This window comes from Pteropus vampyrus, unplaced genomic scaffold, assembly GCF_000151845.1.
Source record: "Pteropus vampyrus isolate Shadow unplaced genomic scaffold, Pvam_2.0 Scaffold472, whole genome shotgun sequence".
NCBI lineage: Eukaryota > Metazoa > Chordata > Mammalia > Chiroptera > Pteropodidae > Pteropus > Pteropus vampyrus.
Genome location: NW_011889253.1, coordinates 179,499 through 190,301, shown reverse-complemented (window position 1 = coordinate 190,301; position 10,803 = coordinate 179,499). Strand labels below are relative to the sequence as shown.

The following is a 10,803-nucleotide window of genomic DNA, read 5'->3' as shown; positions in this document are numbered from 1 at the left end:
TGCGAAATCCCCAAAATTTGGCAAAAAATACCCTACAACTCCAAGAAGCTGCACAAACTCCAAATAAGATAAATATAAAGAAATTCAGGCCAAGATAAATCACCGAAAAAAATCTAAAAAACAAATACAAAAAGAAAATCTTGAAATCAATAAGAAAAAAATGATACCTTACCAATAGAGAAAAAAACAATTTAAATAATAGAAAATTTCTCATCAAAAACCATGGCGGACAGAAGGAAGAGACAACATTTTCAACTATTGGAAAAATCCTCGCACTCCAAAATTCTATATCCAGCAAAAATGTTCCAGGAGTGACGGTGAAAACAAGATATTTTCAGATAGAAATAAAGTAAGAGAATGTGATGGCAGCAGAAAAGAATGGCTACAGGAACTTCTATAAGCAGTCAGGAAATAATAAAAGGAGTCTCAGATTATCAGGAAGGAAGAACAAAAGAATGAACAAAAATATGGATAAATACAATAAGCTTTTTGTCTCTTTTTATGTTCTCTAAATTGTTTGATGGTTGAACCAAGAACTATAACACTACTTTGACCTGGTGGTCAATTATTTAAGACAATTATATGATAAATGGGAGAAGGTACAAAGGTCATAAAGGGAGATAGAGTTTCTACATTCACCTGAACTGGTAAAATGATGAAACTAGTAGACTGTGATAGGTTATGTTTGTATGTGTAATGTAACAGCTAGAACAGCTACTAAAAAGCTGTCTGAATATATACAATAAAAACAATTTAGATAACTCAAAATAGAATTCTAAAAAATGTTCAAATGACTTACAGGAAGATTGGAACAGTAAAACAGAGGAAAGTATCAGGGTTGGAGGATTATTACATAATGACAAAAGAGCCAATCTGCTAACAATCCTAAATGTGTATGCACCAAATGGCAGAGCTGAGAAATTGTGAAGCAAAATCTGATAGAACGGAAAGGAAAAATAGATCTATATTTGTAGTTGAAACATCAACACTCCCAGGAAGGAAATCAACAAAGATATAGAAGAATTCAATACCATCAACCAAAGGATCTAATAAACATTTATTGAATACTCTATTAAGTGACAGCTGAATGCACATTCTTTTTAAGCACCCATAGAACATGACACTAAGATAGACCATTCCTTGGGCCAGAAAGCAAACCTTAACTATTAAAAGAATTGAAAGTATACAGGATTTGTTCTCTGATCACAATGGGATCGAACTACAAATTAATAAGAGAAAGATAACAGGAAAATTTCTAGACACTTGACGACTACAGAACACACTTCTAAATAATCCATAGATCAAAGAAGCCTCAAGGGAAATTTTAAAAAATGCATTGAACTGAATGAAAATGAAAAAAACAACATATGATCGTTTGAGAAACCCAGCTCAAGCAGTGTTAAAGGGGAAATTTATGGCGCTAAATGCTTACATTAGAAAAGATGAAAAGTATTGTAAATAATGCTGCAATGAACATAGAGGTGCATATATCTTTTCAAAAGTGTTTATGTTTCTTGTTTTTTTTTTAAATGAAAGTATCAAATCAATAATCCAAACCCCCACTTTAAGAACCCAGAAAAAAAAAGAGCAAAGTAAACTCAAAGAAAGAAGAAGAATGGAAATAATAAAGAGATGAAATTGAGAATAGAAAAAAAATACAGAAAAACAATGAAACAAGAAGCTGGTTCTTTGAAAAAGTATATAGAATTAACAAACCTCTAACCAGACTGAAAAAAGAGAAATGACACAAATGACTAATATCAGGAATGAAATATGATATCATTACAGACTGTAGCCATTAAAAAGATAAGAAAATATTTCAAACAACTTTAAACACATAAATTTGAGAACTGAGATAAAATGGACCAATTCCTTGAAAAGTACCAACTACCAAAACTCAACCTATATGAAATGAATAATTTGAATAGCACTGTAGCAATAAAGAAAATTGAATTTGTAAATTTAAGTCTCCTTAAAAAGACATCTCTGGGCCCAGATGGTTTCACTAAAGAATTTCACCAAACATTTAATGAATAAGTAACACTAATAATCTATCATATTTTCCAGAAAATAGAAGGGAACACTTTTTAAATTCATATTACGAGGCCAGTTTTACTCTGGTATCAAAACCAGACAAAGACAGTACAAAAAATAAAAAACAAAAAGCAAAATAACAAAAACAACTATAGACTAATATCCTTCATGAACTTAGATGCAAAAATACTTAAGAAAATAATAATCACAAATAGGTGTTTTGATTATTATATTGGATTCTATTGATTCATTTCTAAAAACTGCTGAACCAGCTTTGCATCTTGGAATAAAACACATTTGGTTATGATATAGAATTGTTATATATTGCTGGACTCTATTTGCTAATATGTTCTTGAGTATTTTTGACTTATAGCATCATAGGGGAGAAGAAAGCTGGATATGAATAGCTGAAAGTAAGGGGAATGACATAGCAGAGATATTTAGGTAGAAAATATAAAATTGTTAATATTCAAGTAGTCTATTAGGCTGTGAGGTCTTTCTTTTTGTAACCTACCACATCACCTAGAAGAGGGCTTTGCACCCCCTAGTTGATGGGAGTGTCCAGTCTCTAGGACACACAGGTCTTTAGTGTGACTAAGAGCCATGGAAGATGTTTGTTTCAATGCAGATCCAGGGGCCTCATCTTAAAACTGGGGATAGAGTCCAGAAGTCTGCATTTCACAAGCTCCCCAGCAGATTCAGGGACATTGAGAACCTCTGGTTAGGGTCGAAGCAGTTAGGTAAGGGTAAAGACTTGTTGAAAATTACAGGTGTCCAAGCCTTAGTGTGTCTGGCAGTGTTCTTTCTAATGCAATATCTCAACCTTGTCTACACATTAGAACACCTTGGGAATTTTAAATAATACATATGCCCAGACCACAATTAAAACCGAATGTCTAGGGGAAGGAAGCCCAAGGTATCAATATTTTTTTAAAACTCTCCAAACAATTCCATTGTGAAGCCATAGTTTGGAAACATGGTGAAAACAGAAAGGGCAGTAACCTGATTGGATTTAGTTTTAAATAGTGAGAAGGCAAGAGGAGCAACATGATCAGGCCAGAGCGGTACATTTTGGTACTTGCTAGGCTTCCGATTGTGGGAATGGAGATAAAGTAGGTAGAGCTACTGATAAAACTCGAGCTCTGGAGCATCACTGCAGCCCTGACATTATATTACACAGTCATTTACTTCACTAGAATGTGAACTCTGTGAGTGCAGAACTGTCTATCTTGTCCCCTGCTTTATCACCAGCATCCAGTGCTAATTAAGTATTTGTGGCACCAACTAAAGCATGAGTCCCTCTTTAGGACCATCTGTCTCAGAATTACCTGGAGCACTCTTTAAAACAACAAATGCCCTTCGTTATTGCACTATCGCTCTTTATTCTGTTCAGAGTAGTTCTAATGTCCCCCTGTCTTTTTAATTAGGCCAGTCTTCATAGCATTTCCCTAAATATTATCATTATATCATTATAAAACCCTTTCAAGATAGTTAGCAGGATTAGAGCATTCAGTCATTCATTCACCAGATATTTATTGGTGAATAAGCACTAGACCCTGGAGAAACAGCATTCTAGTAGAGAATAGACAATAAACAAATGAACAAACTAATAAGTATATAACTATAAATCCTGAGAAGTTTCATGAAAAAACAAAACAAAACAAAAAGTGATATGCTATAAAGAATGAATAACAGGAGAACCTAACAGACTGGAGAATCAGGGAAGGCCTCTTGAGGAAGTGGCATTCCATCAGATTTGTAGAATGTGTGAGACTTCTTCAGTCAAAGAGTGGGCAGAGAAGAGCTTTCTAGGCAGAAGAAACAGCTAATGTGAATGTCCATAGCCAGGAAAGAACTTGATGCTTTTGAGCTGAAAGTAAGCCAGGGTAGCCAGAACACAGTAATAAATGGCAGAGTGGCTGGTGAGGAGGGCAGGACCAGATTATGTGAGGCTTTATAGGAGAGAAGAAAGAGCTTGGATTTCTTCCTGAATGTGGTGGGAGGCCATTGGATGGGTTTTGTAGGGAAATGGCATCATCTGATTGGCGTAGTTGCCAAGTAGAAAAAGGATTGTAGCAGGGCAGGATGGGAAGCAGGGAGTCCACACGGGAGGCTCCTGGTGGAGTAGTGGGGGTGGGGAGAAGTAGATGTTTTGGGATTTTTTTGCTAAGAAACAAGTCTTTTTCCCTATCCTGACCTTCTCTGTACTCTGAGAGTGAGAAATCATATGAGGAACTATGTTAGGACACAGGGGCATATACACAGAAGGCTAGAAATACTCTGGGATGGGAGGGGTTATCTCAAATACACCAGAACAGACCACAGGTGGTGACAGCCTTGCTTCAGTCATTTCAGTTGAAAACAACCAAGTATCTTAGATGAAGTCAGTGACAGATTTTTTTTCAAAGCACGATTGATCCACTGGTTCATTAACTTATTTTTATTTTTTATTGAGGTACAATTTAATTCAGTTAAAGGCACAGAACTTTAGTGTATAGTCTTATCTTTGAAAAATGTACACACCCATGTTACTATTATCCAAGTAACCCCAGAAAGTCTCCTTGTGTCTCCTTCCAGTCAATGCCTTCTCCCTCATAGGTATCCACTGTTTTGAATTATATCGCCATTAATTATTTTTGCCTGTTCTTTAACTTTACACAAATGGAATCATACTGTATATATTCTTTTGTGTCTGGCATTTTTCACTCATAATGTTCTTGAGATTCATCTGATATATTAGCAGCACATTCCTTTCTATTGCTGAATAGCATTTCATTGTATGAATACACCGCAATTTGTTGATCTAGCCTCTTGTTAGTGGGCATTTGAATAATTTCTCATTGGTTAAGTTTCAGTGTGACTCCTGTTTCATTAGTAGGCTAAGATACGGCTTCAATTCACTTTTTACTTTTTAGCCTTATCCCATCATTTTCTACTTTAAATTTCCACCCAGTCTTACATATTTACCTTTAATTTATCAACTCCTTTCCTTAGAATCTTTTAATCTTTTCTATGTGTATACTCTTATGTTTTTATCCAAAACAGTTCCAGTTACACATTTTCCAGGAGTCTTCATAATCTCACTCCAGTTTTGCCTATCCCTAGAAAACAGATGATAAAGTCAGTTAAATTTTTATTTAGAATATATTTCTTTCTGGAACAATGATTCACACAGATGTGATAGTAATCCAGGTGGGTAGTGAGGACTGCGTCCTATTTGCAATTTTAATTTCATATTAAGTATAGGCATTTCTCAAAACTGGTAAAGTAATTTTTTTTTAAAATTTGCAATTTTAATTTCATATTAAGTATAGGCATTTCTCAAAACTGGTAAAGTAATTTTTTTTTAAAAATCTTACATTTTTCAAAATGAAAAATGTGAGAAAATTGGCATTGTTTGGTATTTTTGAAAATCTCTTTAATGTCTACTAATATAAAAGACAGCTAGAGTCTCATATCTGCTTCTGTGTTCAATTGGCTGCCATATGTTGTTTTGGTTACAGTATACAAAAACAATGAGGACTCATAGATATGTATTTGGGAAAAAGAGGAGTATTTTAATAACTTTTTCAGATAGCTATGGATATTCTTCTTTGATACTACATCATGTGCCATGTAATGCGATAGCTCTGAGAACTTTGGTAGAAATCTTGAGTAATTCAATTTTGGAGGTGTTGAAGGAACTATGTACTTTCCTATAGATGCTAGTCCAGGCTTCAACCAAAACAGGTTTTTCAACCCTGGCTCTATCAACATTTGCATTGGATCATTCTCTTTTGTGTATGGGGAGGAGATGTACCTTGCATTGTAGAAAGTTTAGTGGCATCTCTGGCCTCTACCCACTAGATGTCAGTATCACCTCCCCAACAATTGTGACAACCAATGATGTCTCCAGACATTGCAAATTATTACCTGGTGGGGCAAAGTCACCCATGATTATGACCCACTGGACAAGCACTAAAGAAAAATTCTTTTGGCTGTGCTGAACAATTCAGGATGAAAGTTGGGTGAGGAAGATGTATTTGTAGATACCTTTACTTACATTTCTCTGTTGGAAATGTGAATGACAATAACAGCTGTCATTTACTAAGTGCTACTAGGCACTTTGCAAACATTAATTTAATCTTCACAGCAACACTGTATGATAGATATTAATATTCCCATTTTATGGTTGAGGAAATTAAAACTCAGAAAGATTAAGTCACATGTCTAAGAGAGAGGCAGAACTGGGATTGATATCGGTGTCTAATTGACTCTTAAGCTTATGCTCTGAACCACCATAGTATTAATTTTGTTAGAAATATAGTTCCCTCTGCAGAATTTTAATATTTGGCACACATTGTATAATCTTGTCTGATGACCTTATTAGGATAACAGAGTCATGCATGATTTTAGATGGAAAATAGAAGAGGGGATGACTTTTTGACCTAATACCTGGAATAGCACTGGGATAAACTTAATTGAAGCATTACTTTGATGGAATACAGAGACTTCTGAGTTAAGATCAAAGAGACATATGTATAAGGCCTTGAGGGACCAAATTACCCATCTCATTGGTTTTAGAAGCCATGGCAATAATTAATCAAGCAGTCTTGCAAAGGTGCTGGCAGGACTCTTCTGATACCTCTGATTATCTCCCTCAGGGGAATAATACCACCTCTGATTGACTCCAGGCCTGGCTGTTAAGCTCTTTGCTCTAGTTGAGAAAAATGTTTGGGGGAATGTTAACCACGTACTCTAACCTCTAAGGCAGAGTTCTTCCAACTGTCTATCATAACCCTTTAAGGGTCATGAAATCAATTGAGCGGATCATGAGCAACATTTAAACAAATAGAGAAGACCAGAGTAGAAAGCATCACAGAGCTTCACACATTATAAGCAGGACTGGCTGCAGAATTTGCAGGGCCTAGTGAAAAATGGAAATGTGGGATTCCTTGATCAAAAAGTAGGAAGAAAGTATTGTTAAAGGTATTCATATGTAAAGCTTTTCCTTTCTTCTGCAGTTCCTTTCTTGACTTGTCATAGTATTTTTTATTTGCTATTTATTATCATCTTAAATAAAAAAAATTGATAATTAACAGGAATTTACTATACATCTTTATATTTTGCAATGCCAGTTTGAAATGCAAATGTAACAGCATTTAACTTACATGCAAAATCACTAAAATTACATAATTCATATTTTGCAGTTCATACATGCATATATATTACATATTTAATTCTTTACCAGAACAGTGAACATATTGCACAAAACTAATTCAATTGCTTTTCTCTTCTTCATACATGGGCAATCTATCAAAACTCTCTACCTTCAGCTTACTGATGATTAAGGAAAGAAAAAAATGGAAAGTGTTGGCTTATCATTCCCTTTCCTTTTATGTCATCATTTTCAGCATAAGTGGTTAGCTAATACAGGAAAGTAACAAAGTAGGATATTATAGGGTTCTGTGGTCTTCGTGTTTCTCAGAACTCTATTGCATTCTTTCTGCACTGGAAATAAGTTCTGGTTGGAAAGGAAAGTGTGGCCTCTTTGGTTTGTCACCACCACTCCCCAACTCCACCCCAGCCTTACTCAATTGTAGATGCTACACACTGACCTTGTCCTCCCTTTGAGTCTTGTTGAACGCCCAGACATTGCAAGTCCACTGGAGTTGGAGTCCTGTGTTCATGGGGTATCACAAATGATATATGCAAATGAGGCAGCAAAAAATGGCAGCAGACACATATATTACCCCAATCTCATCTGCTACAGCATGCTCCATTGTTTCATCTGACTTCACTTGCAAAACACAAGTTCTAAAATAAAATTATTAAGAATTTCAAGACAGTGAGAGGCCCAGACACAAAGCCCTGTGCTACTATACAGGTCACATGCCTAGGAAAATGGCCCTGATTATAAAGTATTGTTTGTGAAGGTTTTATTTCAGATTTGTGTGAGTGTGTCATATGTATACCTCCCTCTCTCCCTCTTCCTCTTCCTCTCCCTATCCCATTGTCTTCTATAGGTATTATTTCTTTAGATTCATTAATATCATTGGTTCAGCTAAAGTTAAAGCAGTTATTCCTTGTAACTAGGACACATTTTTCCCATCTATTAGTTTCTCTTTCAGAGGAGATTCTTAATCAAAATTTCATCATTGTTCTTGTAATTTGTACCCTCTGACACTAAATAATGGAGAAAGGGTGAATATTTTCCCTTGGAGTTAGAATCAGACTTCTAAACCTAATTCAATTTTTTATCAAAAGAATATATCCCTTCATTACAACTTTATAAATACCAAAACTTTGAATGCAATACCCATTAAATCTGTTAACCTGACCTAGACCACAAGAATTTCTCGGAGTTCCAGTCAAGATAGCAGAGTAGCTGTAATTGAAAAAATAAAAATAATAATAATAATTTTTTTAATTTAAAAAGAAAAAAAAACTGTGTTTGCTTCAGCAGAACATATACTAAAATTGGAACAATACAGAGAAGATTATCATGGCCCCTACACAAAGATGACACGCAAATTCATGGAGCATTCCATATTTTTATGATATCACTTATATGTGGGATATAAACCTAAGAGCAACAAACGAACAGGACAAACAAACAGAGATTCATGGACATGGACAATGGACTAGTGGTTACTAGAGGGGAGAGGGGAGGGGGAGGGAGAGGTAGATGGGGTCAAAGGGGTCAAATATGTGTTGACAGAAAGAAATCTAACTATGGACAGTGAACACACAATGCAATATATATATATGCCTAACTGTTAAATTGTACACCTGAAACTTACTGGATTTCATTAACCAATGTCACCAAAAACAAACAAACAAACAAACAAACAAACAAACCTAAAAAAATAATAATTTCTTTTTATGCCCACATGTACACACCTTGGCTTCCTGTCTTCTCCACATTGAGAAGGCAGGAACAGTATTTTATTAATATTAAACTGTGGTTTAAAAAATTAAATTGTTGAATCACAGTAGTAATGATAAAAAAGTAACTGCTTCTTCCCCCCAGAATATAACTTTTTAAATACATTTCTAACAGAAGAAAAACAGAAGTCTCGAAATAAATACAACAGAGTCCTTTCTTTCCCAGTATTAGATGCTGTGGCTAACTCCACGTGCTTAACTGAGTTTCCTTCTCCTTTTCCCCACACGTCCAAAGATCACTACCCAGTTTCCTTCTGAGAGTCAACACTAGCCAGAGAGTTGCAATGGCTGGGCTCTGATGTGTCCTATTATATCCAAACAAGGAAAGAGCATTTGGAGAGGATTTTTAAGGAAATGCCTCTGTCCATATTGTTACCATAAGTACATTCTAGAATAGATGAAAAATGATGGTGGCAACTATCCAAAGATCTCATAACTCTAGTAATCTTGAGTTTACAGAGTATGAAAATCATAGAATGTCAAACTCTGAAAGTCATCCTAGCTTGATCCTTCATTTTGAAGACATGGGAACAGATCCAGAAAATAAGGGAACTAGCTTGCAAATCACATATTTAGTTAGTGACAGATCTGGAGCTAAAGGCCAGCTTACCTGACTCTGAGTTCAGCACTTTCATTTCTGACTGTCTTAAACTGGGAATTGCTCACTTGCAGAACGATTTGGGACTCTGAGGAACAGCAGTGTGTTGAATGGTAGAAGAGCTAAAGGAGACTACTGCCACCAGCTGGGAGCATGTGTAAATTGGTGAGGCTCTTTTTAAAAGGGAAATTAATTCATTCTTTATTCATTCAATTCCATGAAAATTTCCTATGAGCCTGGCATGTGCAAGCAAGATGCTGTGCGCTATGGGGGATAGGAGGCTCTTACCTTCATGGGGCTGACCATTTAATATGGATATAATTTTTAAAAACTACTTTGTAAGAAAGTGTAAGTGCCGTAAAAGCAGTATAGACATGGCCATGCAAGAGTTTAGGGGAAAGACAATGCTTTCTGATAGAGATCTGGGAAGGGCAGGGTATAGAGAAAGGACAGGTGAACTTGGCTTTGGAAGACAAATAGTTTCGAGTTTGTTGAAATGGAGATGAGGCAGAAAATTTAATCCTAGAACTGGCTAAAGATCTAAAGCCTCAACTCTTAGACATTATGCTGTAAAGCTCTTTGACTAAGTTGGGATTTAGGGTTGGGAAATAGCATAGCACCTTGAATGCCATGTTAAATGATTTGGATTTATTCTGTTGATAACTAGTAGCCATGGAAAGTTTTAAAGAGTGTGGTCTAATGAGAACTGTGCTCTTGTCCCAAAAATCTTAAGCATTTCGATCATTAGGCCCTGAGAGCAGATCAAAGATGACAGTGTAAAGGCCTGGGTTCTATCAGAACCTCTGATGACTGGTAATTATTCTGCAGCTTTAATTGCTCAGATCCTTGTGCTAAGCTCCACTCTGTTACACTTGGCTGGTCAAGTTAAGAGCTGTCAAATCTATTTCCTGAGCTGTAGAGTAAATCAGGGTTTTCTTAGAAGTCAGATTTTATTCAAAAAATTTTATTAAAGGTTTTCTTGGAGGAAGTTTTTACATTTTTTAATTAGAAAAAAATGTAATGTCATTTCCTGATTACAAAATTTTCTAACATTACAGAACTCTACAAGTATTATAGAAAGTGAAAGTGTCCCATAGTAGTTATCTCTATAGCTACTGTTAAGTTGGTATCTATTCCTCCAAACATTTTTTCTTGTATGTATAATAGAATTTATTAAGCTCAAACAATTTTTAAGCAAGCTATTCATGCTATTTTTAAACTCTTTCTTCACTGAGCTATACAGC

The 10,803-nt window shown here is 35.4% G+C and overlaps 1 non-coding gene across 1 annotated transcript; it reads left to right on the top strand.

The window, feature by feature from the left end:
- Positions 1–8,465: 8,465 nt before the first annotated feature.
- LOC111732608 lies at positions 8,466–8,570 on the top strand. Its single transcript, XR_002777629.1, has one exon. It is a non-coding gene; the product is annotated as a U6 spliceosomal RNA (small nuclear RNA).
- Positions 8,571–10,803: the final 2,233 nt, after the last annotated feature.